The sequence below is a fragment of the Triturus cristatus genome, chromosome 12, assembly GCF_964204655.1.
Source record: "Triturus cristatus chromosome 12, aTriCri1.1, whole genome shotgun sequence".
Taxonomy (NCBI): Eukaryota; Metazoa; Chordata; class Amphibia; order Caudata; family Salamandridae; genus Triturus; species Triturus cristatus.
The window spans coordinates 690,877,349-690,890,037 of record NC_140595.1 but is presented as its reverse complement, the minus strand read 5'-3'; positions in this window follow the sequence as shown (position 1 = coordinate 690,890,037).

Below are 12,689 nucleotides of genomic sequence, written 5' to 3'. Positions count from 1 at the left end.
AAGAGCCCCTTCACAGAGTGCACACTAAGTTTAGAAAAAATATTTCAAACAATTTCGAAATTTCACAATAGCTTTTAGCTAGATTTGAGTGCAACACAACCTTCACTGCCCCCAAATTTCTAAAAGTTGCATTTTCAAAATTGTAATTTAAAATCAGACTTCCCAATAACTTAGGATTTAAAATTCCAATTCCAGAGACGCCAAACATGGACTGGTTATCGATTCCCTTTTGGAATTTACATTTACTAAATGTTATAGTGCAACTCTAATGTTCTTCTATGAGAGGGATATGCCTTGCGGAAGTGAAAAATTAATTTAGGAGTTTTTCACTACCAGGACATGAAAAACATAAAAGTACATGCCCTACCTTTGAAACACATTGCACCCTGCCCTCCAGGCCGTCCAGGGTCTACACTAGGGTTGACTAATATGTATTAAAAAGGAAGGTTTGAGCCAGGCAATAGGAATAATTAACCAGGTTGAAATGCCAGTTTAAACTTCACACATAGAGGCTGCAATAGTAGCCCTGAGACATATTTAAAGGGAAACTTAAGTGGGAGGCACAATCAGTTGTACAGACTGACTATTAGCATTTAGTTTACAGACCTTTGGCACCTGTAGTGTTCCTTTACTAGGGACTTATTGGGAAATTAAATATGTCAATTGGGTATAAGCCAATGTTACCATGTTTAGAGGTGAGAGCACAAGCACTTTAGCTCTGGAAAGCAGTGGTAAAGTGTACAGAGTCCTAAGGCCAGCAAAAACAAGGTCAGTAAAAATGAAGTAGGCAGGCAAAAGGTTTGGGGGAGAACTATCCTAAGGCTGACAGGTCCAACTATCCCCAAAAATGTCTTCTTAGTGAAAGTGCAAAGAGGGTGCAGCCCTTTCTATTTCTAATTAGTTTATATAAAAATTCCCATTTTATTCCTATTTTAGTTGTTTTGATGCCAATTCAAAAATACATGTAAGAGTACATAGAATGTTACTACCTGTATATTATGTTATGTACTCCAAAATGCCTTAGTGATATTTCTAGTTATAAAACCGCATGGACGCCTGAAACCATCCATGAGAGTGCTATTAAATTTGGGCTTCAAATAGAGTGCTTGAATTAATCTCTGTCACTGGTAATCACTCGGGCCGCATCCCAATTCATCCTTTTTTGCCCACCATGCCACCTCAGTTTGAACCACGCCATATGTAAATGAGCCTTGACCCTATTCCTGATGGGAACAGTTCAGCCCCAACTGCCAGGCCAGGTCCTCCCTGACCCGGAATACAAGTAACTCAGGACAGGTATAACTTTGTTCCAGTGGCACAGGCCGGAGTCAGCGCCAAGATACCCTTGCGGGAGTGATTCCAGCGCTTTATACATTTTTCATTCATTCATTCACAGGCTGGACTGTTCCCATGAGGAGCAGGGTCAAGATTGATTTGCATATGGCTGGCCAAAACTGAGGTGGCATGGTGGGCAAAAAACGATGGATTGGGATGCAGCCCTGAGCGATTGCCAGTGGCTGAGATTTATTCAAGCATTCCACCCATCACCTTGTTGTTTTTGCATTAAATTTGGACTAGCCTGATCATGAGAATTTTTGGTGCTTGCTTTAAACTGGCTGCTTCTCATTGGTAGAGTGTAGTGAAACTTGAATTGTTTACACTTCTATTCATGCTTGATTATTGAAATTTCTGGAAAGGAAATTCCAGCATGATGGCAGGTCCTCAGCTGTAGATCACCTTTGATACGGGGGCCCCCCTGACATTCTTTGGCAGACTTGTGAAGAAGCAACATCCAAGAACCACTAAATCACATATGCCGCCTGCACAGGGGTATGGCCACAGAGACAGCAAAAGTAGTGCCCATTTTACTCTGGGATTCATAACTCACCTTTTGGATTGTGTGGCTTATTTCTTTTGATATGATGTTTGGGTTTTGACCTCAGCTCTTCTTGATGTGTCTTTGCCTGACATGAAAACCTAAACTTGCCTGCATGGTAGAGTGCTGGTCTGCTCCTACCTGCTTTTGTGTACTCTAATTTTGTCTGTTTTCTTTTTTTTAACAATGGTCTGCCATCTATTGGGACCACAAAAAATCATGGGATCCCAATAGCTCTGATGAACCATTTCCTAGTCAACTACTTAAAATGATGGCAGTGGCTTTTTATTGACCTTCCCCTATCTACCATAAGGCTTTCACTGTCCACCACAAGACAGCTTCACTATGACACAAATATACCGTATTGTCCATAGGCCCAGATGATAAACTCCACTCTGCTTGCAGATTGCAGAATTTGGTCACTCTGCAATGGAACGTAGAGCTCTTGAAATTCACCATTTGGGCGCAAAGCAGAGTTTTTTTTTCATTTGCCCACTGCGTTTAGTTTTGGCTCTCAACCACGAGCGGCAAGAGTCTCAGGCCGCTGGAAAGCACGTGCGAGACTTCTTGCACTGCTAGCGAGCCCCCACGAGACTTCACGCTCACTCACACGGCTTCTGGCCCCGACGGCGCCAGTCTAGAATTCTTAGTGCCGATTGCAAATGTAGCGTTCAAGCAGCTTTTCTGCTGGAGTTGCAGCTGAGAGGCATTTGGAGAGAATTTTCTTCTCAATCTGGTTGTGAGATTTTGTTTGTGCGAGAAGCCATTTTTCTTTTACTCTTTTTTCAAACAGGAAGATAGTGCCTCAGAGACTCCAACTTCCTGATCCTGTCCAGCAGGCTCCTTCCAATGCGTTGTTTCTCTCCTGGACACTTTTCATTGGGAGTTGTAGCTGGAAGGATCAATCTTCTTGTCTGCTTCATACATAACATTGGATTTAAGGACTTTGTATTTGAGATTTCACAAGAAAGTTGAAAAACTGGCGTATAAGGGTTTTGTTTGTTTCATTGGGGGCATGCACCTGGATTTCTTTGTACTTTTATTTGATTTTTAGTATTTATTGTGGTGGGTGGCCTGCAGTTTGAGTAGGGGCCTAGTTATATTTTTGCATTAAATTGTTCTTCTTTTGTAAAGGAGCAATGTTTTTGGCATTGCTGAATTAATGATGTGCTCTCTGTGTTACCATGCCTCCTCTGTCTGGCCAGTGTGTGTGTGTATAGGCCACCATTTGTATCTTTTCTCCATGCCATGGGGCCAGGGGCCATTTTATATTGTCAGTGTCCATAGGCCTGCATGTTTTCTTTGTTTTTTCAGGCCTCTTGCTTGTTGTTGTGACCATGTGGCTGACGACCATATTGTGTAGCCAGCCAGTGTGCTTTTGTCATCAGCCTGCATGTCTTCTTTGTTGTGGCCATGCCTTTTTGCTTGTTGTTGTTGTTGTGACCAGGTGGCTGGCGGCCATTTGTGTAGCCTGCCAGTGTGCTTAGTTTGCTATAGGCCTGCATGTGTTCTTTGTTGTGCCCATGCCCCCTTGCTTGCTGTTTCACCATGTGATGGGTGGCCATTTTGTGTAGGCAGCCTGTGTGCTTTTGCCATAGGCCTGCATGTCTTCTTAGTTTGTGGGCATGCCTCCTTGCTTTTTTTGTAAAGGATAAATGTTGCACAATTTACTACATTTTCTCCATGTTTTGTAATTAGTTTACAATATTGATTTAATTCACTATGTGTCGTAGTCTAGCAATGGGCCTCCAGCCAGTAGGCCCTGTAGTGGTCATGGGTGCATGAAACAACTGTTTCTGTGGTGTCTGTTGAATTTAAACATTAATTTGGCAATGGATGGCATTGGATTAAAATACAAAATGTGTTTTTTAGGTATTTCATGATTTCCCCCCTGCAAACAGTGTATAGGTGGGCTAATGCCTTTAGAAGGTGTGTGTTGTTGTAAACATTTTTAGCCCTGTTAAATTTGTGTTTTCGGCAATGCTTAATTAATGCTGTGTTCTATGTGTTCTCATGCCTCCTTTTGCCAGTGTGTGAGTGTGTGTGCCATAGACCACTATTTGTCTTTGTTCCCTATACCATGTAACCAGGGACCATTTTGTATAGTCAGTGTCCATAGACCTGCATGTGTTTTTTGTTTTCTAGGCCTTCTGCTTGTTGTTGTGACCACGTGGCTGGCAGCCATTTTGTGTAGCCAGCCCGTAAGTCTTCTTGTTGTGGCCATGCCTTCTTTCTGGTTGTTGTCACTATGTGGCTGGCGGCAATTTTATGTAGCCAGCCAGTGTGCGTTTGCCATAGGCCTGCATGTCTTCTTTGTTGTGGCTATGCCTTTTTGCTTGTTTTTGTTGTTCTGACCATGTGGCTGGCAGCCATTTTGTGCAGCCAGCCAGTGTGCTTAGTTTGCTATAGGCCTACATGTGTACTTTGCTGTGGCAATGCCCCCTTGCTTTCTGTTTCACCATGTGGTGGGTGGCCATTTCATGTAGGCGGCCAGTGTGCTTTTGCCACAGGCCTGCATTTTTTCTTTATTTATGGCCATGCCTCCTTGCTGGATGTTGTTGTTTGTTTGCATTTAATTTTTCTTCTTTTGTAAAGGAAAAATGTTGCACAGTTTACTAAATGTTCTTCATGTTTTTTAATAAATTTGCAATACTGATTTAAATCACTATGTGTACGAGTCTGGCAATGGGCCTTTCAGCCAGTAGGCCCTGTACTAGTTATGTGTGCATGAAACAATTGTTTCTGTGGTGTCTGTTGAATTTAAACATCAGTTAGGCCATGGATGGCATTGGATTGTTCTATAAAATGTGTTTTGTTTGGTGGTACTTCACATTTTCTTTTTCTCTTGCAAACATTGTATAGGTGGGGTAATGTCTTTGGAGATTGTGTGTTGTTGTAAACATTTTAGGCCTCGTTAATTTTCGTTTTTGGCATTGCTGAATTAATTCTGTGTCTTCTGTGTTACCATGCCTCCTTTGTCTGGCCAGTGTGTGAGTGTGTGTGCCAGAGGCCACCATTTGTCTTTATTCCTCATGCCATGTGGCCAGAGTCCATTTTGTATAGTCAGTGTCTATAGGCCTGCATGTGTTCTTTGTTTTCCAGGCCTCCTGCTTCTTGTTGTGACCATGTGGCTGGCGGCCATTTTGTATAGCCAGCCAGTGTGCTTTTACCATAGCCCTGCATGTCTTCTTTGTTGTGGCCATGCCTTCTTTCTGGTTGTTTTGTTGTCACTATGTGGCTGGCGGCCATTTTATGTAGCCAGCCAGTGTGCTTAGTTTGCCATAGGCCTGCATGCCTTCTTTGTTGTGGTCATGCCTCCTTGCTGGATGTTGTTGTTGTGACCATCTGGCTGGCAACCATTTTGTGCGGCCAGCCAGTGTGCTTTGCTATAGGTCTACATTTTTTCTTTGTTCGGGCCATGCCTCCTTGCTTGCTGTTTGACCATGTGGTCGGTTGCCATTATGTGTAGGCAGCCAGTGTGCTTTTGGCATAGGCCTACATGGGTTCTTATTTTTCCAGGCCTCCTGCTTCTTGGCTGGTGGCCATTATGTGTGTCAGTGTTAGTTGTTGTTGATGACCGTGTGGCACTGGCTGCGGCCATTTTGTGTGTCCAGCCAGTTTGGCCCTTTGCCATAGGCTTGCATGGATGTTTGAGAATGATAGTGGTTTAATAAATTAGGATGCTTGAGGATAATCAAACTTATCTTTAATTTTTTTTGTGTAAATTATTTGAGTTTTATTTTATTTTGTTAATTTGCTTACATTTTTTATTTTTATTTTAATTTGTTTTTAATTTAAAATGTTTATATTTTTTGTAATTTTGATGTAATCATTTTTTCCCTCCATTTTCCTAACATCTGGCATCAATTCCATGTCTCCTATAGGTGTCCTGCACAACTACATTTTGGTGCCGATTACGATACTGTAAAAACCGGGTACGAACCGTCGGACGGAGCATATTCTCCGTCCGACGCATACCCAGTCGTAACAATATACAAACATGGAAGTACGATTCGCACGGAAATACCATTTCCTTACGAATCGTACAAAACCCCGACCGACGAAAATAAACATACAAATGTGATCTGGGAAAGCGCCGACGTGACGTCGGGACGCACGCAGCCTGCCATTCACGAATCAGGAAGTACGATTCGCACCGACGTCATCCCGCACGGAGAATATTTTCCGGCAGCCAAAAACTGCCGGGAAATCAGGACGATGCGAACAAGGAGTACCTGCACGCGACGGACAGACATGGACCCGAACCTACGTGTCATCCCGGCCCTCATAGCAGTCGACCTCCTCTACAGGTTACGACGCAGACGCCGCAGAAGGTTAGAACAACAAAGGGAGGGGGGAAAGGGGGGGGCAGGAGCAGGGGCAGGCCACAAAACCCCCACCAAAGTCACACAGCACACATGCCCTGAACATACCTGACCCCCAGGCCCTGGTCACTACGAGGGGGTGGGGGCGTGTAGCGAAGCCAGCGTCCACCACAACGGAAGTGGTTGACGACGCGAACCGGCAACACAACAATACAGGTACGTCCCCCGTACCCACACCTTAAGAGCGTGGGTACGAGTCGTACCAGGCCCACACCTACGTCACCCCAACAATGGCGGGACGGCTGTACCCACATGGCAAAGGCCTGGGTATGACCCACACAAGCATTCCACAGCGTGGGTACGGATATGTACGGACCGTACCCCCACCCCCGTATGCATGGAGTGTACCCCCCACCCCAACAGTGTATGTACGACCCATACCCTCACCCGCGTACGTAAGGAGCGTACCCCCCATGCCAACAGTGTACGTACGGACCGTACCCCCACCCCGTGTGCATGGAGCGTACCCCCACCCCAACCGTGTATGTACGACCCGTACCCTCACCCACGTATGCATGGAGCGTACCACCCATGCCAACAGTTTACGTACGGACCGTACCCCCACCCCGTATGCATGGAGCATACCCCCACCCCAACCGTGTATGTCCGACCCGTACCCTCACCCGCGTATGAATGGAGCTTACCCCCACCCCAACCGTGTATGTATGACCCGTACCCTCACCCGCGTACGTATGGAGCGTACCCCCATGCCAACAGTGTACGTACAGACCGTACCCCCACCCCGTATGCATGGAGCGTACCCCCACCCCAACCGTGTATGTAGGACCCGTACCCTCACCCGCGTATGCATGGAGCGTACCACCCATGCCAACAGTGTACGTACGGACCATACCCCCACCCCGTATGCATAGAGCGTACCCCCACCCCAACCGTGTATGTACGACCCGTACCCTCACCCGCGTACGTATGGAGCGTACCCCCATGCCAACAGTGTACGTACGGACCGTACCCCCACCCCGTATGCATGGAGCGTACCCCCACCCCAACCGTGTATGTACGACCCGTACCCTCACCGGCGTATGCATGGAGCGTACCACCCATGCCAACAGTGTACATACGGACCGTACCCCCACCCCGTATGCATGGAGCGTACCCCCACCCCAACCGTGTATGTACGACCCGTACCCTCACCCGCGTATGCATGGAGCGTACAGCCCATGCCAACAGTGTACGTACGGACCGTTCCCCCACCCCGTATGCATAGAGCGTACCCCCACCCCAACCGTGTATGTATGACCCGTACCCTCACCCGTGTACGTATGGAGCGTACCCACCCATGCCAACAGTGTACGTACAGACCGTACCCCCACCCCGTATGCATGGAGCGTACCCCCACCCCAACCGTGTATGTACGACCCGTACCCTCACCCGCGTATGCATGGAGCATACCACCCATGCCAACAGTGTACGTACGGACCGTACCCCCACCCCGTATGCATAGAGCGTACCCCCACCCCAACCGTGTATGTGCGACCCGTACCCCCACCCCGTATGCATGGAGCATACCCCCACCCCAACCGTGTATGTACGACCCGTGCCCTCACCCGCGTATGCATGGAGCGTACCCCCACCCCAACCGTGTATGTACGACCCGTACCCTCACCCGCGTATGCATGGAGCGTACCTCCACCCCAACCGTGTATGTACGACCCGTACCCTCACCCGCGTACGTATGGAGCGTACCCCCACCCCAACAGTGTATGTACGACCCGTACCCCCACCCCGTATGCATGGAGCATACCCCCACCCCAACCGTGTATGTACGGACCGTACCCCCACCCCGTATGCATGGAGCGTACCCCCACCCCAACCGTGTATGTACGACCCGTACCCTCACCCGCGTATGCATGGAGCGTACCCCCACCCCAACCGTGTGTGTACGACCCGTACCCTCACCCGCGTATGCATGGAGCGTACCTCCACCCCAACCGTGTATGTACGACCCGTACCCTCACCCGCGTACGTATGGAGCATACCCCCACCCCAACAGTGTATGTACGACCCGTACCCCCACCCCGTATGCATGGAGCGTACCCCCACCCCAACCGTGTATGTACGGACCGTACCCCCACCCCGTATGCATGGAGCGTACCCCCACCCCACCCGTGTATGTACGGACCGTACCCCCACCCGCGTATGCATGGAGCGAACCCACACCCGTGTATGTTCTAAGCGTACATATCCTGAAATAGGAGGGTTGGGTGCAGAGTCCTCCCAGCAGTGCCCAGTCATAAGAGGGGTGTGTGCAGAGTCCTCCCAGCAGTGCCCAGACACAGGAGGGGTGTGTGCAGAGGCCTCCCAGCAGTGCCCAGTCACAAGAGGGGTGTGTGCAGAGTCCTCCCAGCAGTGCCCAGTCATAAGAGGGGTGGGTGCCTAACACTCCCAGCAGTGCCCAGACACAGGAGGGGTGTGTGCAGAGGCCTCCCACCAGTGCCCAGTCATAAGAGGGGTGTGTGTAGAGTCCTCCCAGCAGTGCCCAGACACAGGAGGGGTGTGTGCAGAGTCCTCCCAGCAGTGCCCAGACACAGGAGGGGTGGGTGCCTAACACTCCAGCAGTGCCCAGACACAGGAGGGGTGTGTGCAGAGTCCTCCCAGCAGTGCCCAGTCACAAGAGGGGTGTGTGCAGAGTCCTCCCAGCAGTGCCCAGACACAGGAGGGGTGGGTGCCTAACACTCCCAGCAGTGCCCAGACACAGGAGGGGTGTGTGCAGAGGCCTCCCAGCAGTGCCCAGACACAGGAGGGGTGTGTGCAGAGGCCTCCCAGCAGTGCCCAGTCACAAGAGGGGTGTGTGCAGAGTCCTCCCAGCAGTGCCCAGACACAGGAGGGGTGGGTGCCTAACACTCCCAGCAGTGCCCAGACACAGGAGGGGTGTGCGCAGAGGCCTCCCAGCAGTGCCCGGTCACAAGAAGGGTGTGTGCAGAGTCCTCCCAGCAGTGCCCAGACACAGGAGGGGTGTGTGCAGAGTACACCCAGCAGTGCCCAGTCATAAGAGGGGTGTGTGCAGAGTCCTCCCAGCAGTGCCCAGTCACAGGAGGGGTGTGTGCAGAGTCCTCTCAGCAGTGCCCAGACACAGGAGGGGTGTGTGCAGAGTCCCCCCAGCAGTGCCCAGTCATAAGAGGGGTGGGTGCCTAACACTCCCAGCAGTGCCCAGACACAGGAGGGGTGTGTGCAGAGGCCTCCCAGCAGCGCCCAGTCATAAGAGAGGTGTGTGCAGAGTCCTCCCAGCAGTGCCCAGACACAGGAGGGGTGTGTGCAGAGGCCTCCCAGCAGTGCCCAGACACAGGAGGGGTGGGTGCCTAACACTCACAGCAGTGCCCCTGCAAAGAAAAGGGTGGAGTACCCACAGATCCAATGCCCACAAATGTCAGTCAGGTGCACAAAGATCCTGCAGTACATGTACCACATGTGTGCGAGGCTGGGAGTATACACATGCATAGCGCCGAAAAGAAAACATGTCCACATGAAGTCATGACAACAGTCTACATACACAAGTACAGTGACCACCAAGGATGCCACGAATGATGCAGGTGGAGACATCGCTCAGCATGCATGGCCCAAGTATAACGAGTCCGTCACACACCCAGCCAATGTAGACACAGCTCAGCACCACATATTGGAAAGACCCTGCAGGGAAGATGTCAGGTTACACAGAGGAAGGAACACACCTTGGGACGATGTCACCATGCAGTAACTGCTTACATGAACAAAGTTATGTAGCCAACAGCTTGTGATGGCACACAGATACCAGGATCCACCCTATGACCAGCACAAGACTACAATTCCCACACACCCAACACATTATCACCACCCAAAATAATGGGGCAGGTCCACCAACAGCAATACCAGACAGACAGTAGTGCACTAAGGAAAAATAAATTGCTTTATTCAGCATCCAAAAATCTGTTTGTCCCTTGAAAGTTCAAAATGTACAATGCCCAAAGGGCAATCCAAAGTTCAAATCCAGGTGGGGGACACAGTGGGACGCGTGTCCCCTAGCTTGCCTGCACAGTCAGACTCCTTCGTCTTCCAGAGGGGGGAGGGCATCATGTGGGGGGGAAGGACTAGGCACCGCAGGGACATGAGGGCGAAGGGTAGGCGTCGTGGGTGCAGGGATGGAGGACTCCACCAGAGGGGGTGGGCCAGGGCCAAAGGCGGAGGCCAGGATGGCGCTGCACACCTTAGCAAGGTCCTCCAGCGACTCCCCTGCACCTGAAGGAACCACAGGCCCCAAGGAGGGGGGGGGGGTCAGAGGGATGGGTCGCAGCGCCACTGGGGGAGGGTGTGGACAGGGGGGGGGACTCAACCACCCTGACCGGGGACTCCCTTGACCACTTGCGGGGTGGTGTCACTGTGGGGCTCAGGGACAGAGCGGCCATGAAGGAGTCTTTGTCGGATATGTGGCCAGGAGAGCTGAGGGGAGGGGATTTGGAGGGAGTGGATTTGGTGGAATGCGGACTCCCACTCTGGCTGCGTGTCTTACGTTTGCCCCCCGACCCAGTGGGTGTGCCTACTTCACCCTGTGTGTGCGTGCCAGGAGGTGTGCGTTTGACCTTCTCTGCTGGTGTGGTGCCTGTGTCTGTTGTGGTGGGTGCATGCTGACGTCTGGCTGTACGTGGGACAGGCATGGGAGTGGGAAGTGTGGATGGGTCAGGGGTAGGGGGTTGGACGAAGCGCTGCAGGAGACCCACTGCTTCAGTCAGTGTCGAGTCAATGGACCTCAGCAAGTTGCGTTGGTCAGCCTGCGATGAGAAAATGCCCTCCAAGTATGCCTCCATGTTGTTCAGCACTTGGCTGTGGCCATGGAGGACATTGAGCATCGCAGCCTGACCAACCTGCAACTGCCGCTGGATGTCCACAGACTCGGCATTGGCGGCAGCAGTGGAGACAGGGGCAGGGGGTGCGGTGCCTGGCAGGAAGGAGACATGTGGTGACTGGGCACGCTGGGAAGGGACACGAGCAAGTGGGAGGCGGCTGATGGCAATGGAGGGGGCGGGGAGAGATGTTGTGCCGCTGTCAGCTGCTGGTGCAGCCTCCGCCCACTCGAAGAGCTCATCCTCGGACCCGTCAGCTTCATATTCTGTGGTGGCAGTGGACAGGTCCTCGGCCTCACTCTCCTCCGCCTCAGTTCCACTCGATGTGCCAGCCACGATGTCACTGCTGGCACTGGTGCTCGGTCCCTCCGCTCCGTCTGTGCTGATGTCTCCCTCCGTGTCCCCCGACGATGCTGTGGGCAAGGTGAAGAGACAGCAATTAATCATACACCTGTATACATATGTCACATGAGTCCAATCTACATAGGTTACAGTGCATAGCCTGAAAAGAAAGATGAGTAACATCTACAAAACAAGGTACATATGTAGGGCATGCAACACACAGTTGGTTGACCCACCATGCCACTGAAAAACTATGGAGAGCATGACACAATAGCAAATGACATGAAATGGATTTTGACAGAGGAGCCAGGCCCTGGGGACAATCCAGCACTGCATCTGCACCACACAGCGTTGCCGAAAATAGGGATGAGCAGGGACGATAACCATGAACTTGAGGCACATGCTGCATAGGTAATACTGAAAACATGCCCACCATGACTGGCTCTCTGCACCTTGAGTGTATGTCAAGACAAACATCACACACTGGCCAGACCTAGCAAGGAGATATCAGGTTTTGACATGTAGGCTTTGCCCTCACCAACCACCCCCTACATGAGACAATTAGTTGAGACACAGGAAGCACTTACATCTCTTAGTCTGGGTGAAATACACATGGGCTGGATAAATGCAAGATTGGACACCAAATACCCAAGGTGCGCCTGTCCAAATAATCATGTACAAATGGTCATCATCAGATGATTGTAACAAGACACACAGGCACTGGCCACCATGAGTATGAACAAGGAAAATCAGGTCAGGCTGTACAGTGGACACTTGTACTCCATTTTACGTCAATATACATGGTGCCAGGGGACAATGGCACAGAGCACAACCTATGCTGTAGTCACTGAGAGTGTCCACATTTTGTGATGACACACTTGACACCTAGGAAAATATGCCCCAGGGGACAGTAGTGGCCACACAACTCCATGGTCCTGAATGGGAATGACTGCAAGACACGCCACCATCCCTGCACCATGCGTATCGCACACTCATGCACATCATGTCACAGGCCACAACATAGGACATGCGTGCTGTAAGGCATGACACTTGAGAGACTAACTCCCATGTCTGGACTCAGCATCAGTGCCAACTGACATGGAACCCACAAGTACTGAACTGGACAGGGCACAGGCAAGGTCCCAAAACCTGTTACACACCACCCCCACACATGATGCTACAGGCATTGTTCACGTGGATAAAGTGCCAGCCTAGATAACCTTGTGAAGGAGTGACTACACACATACCAGGGAA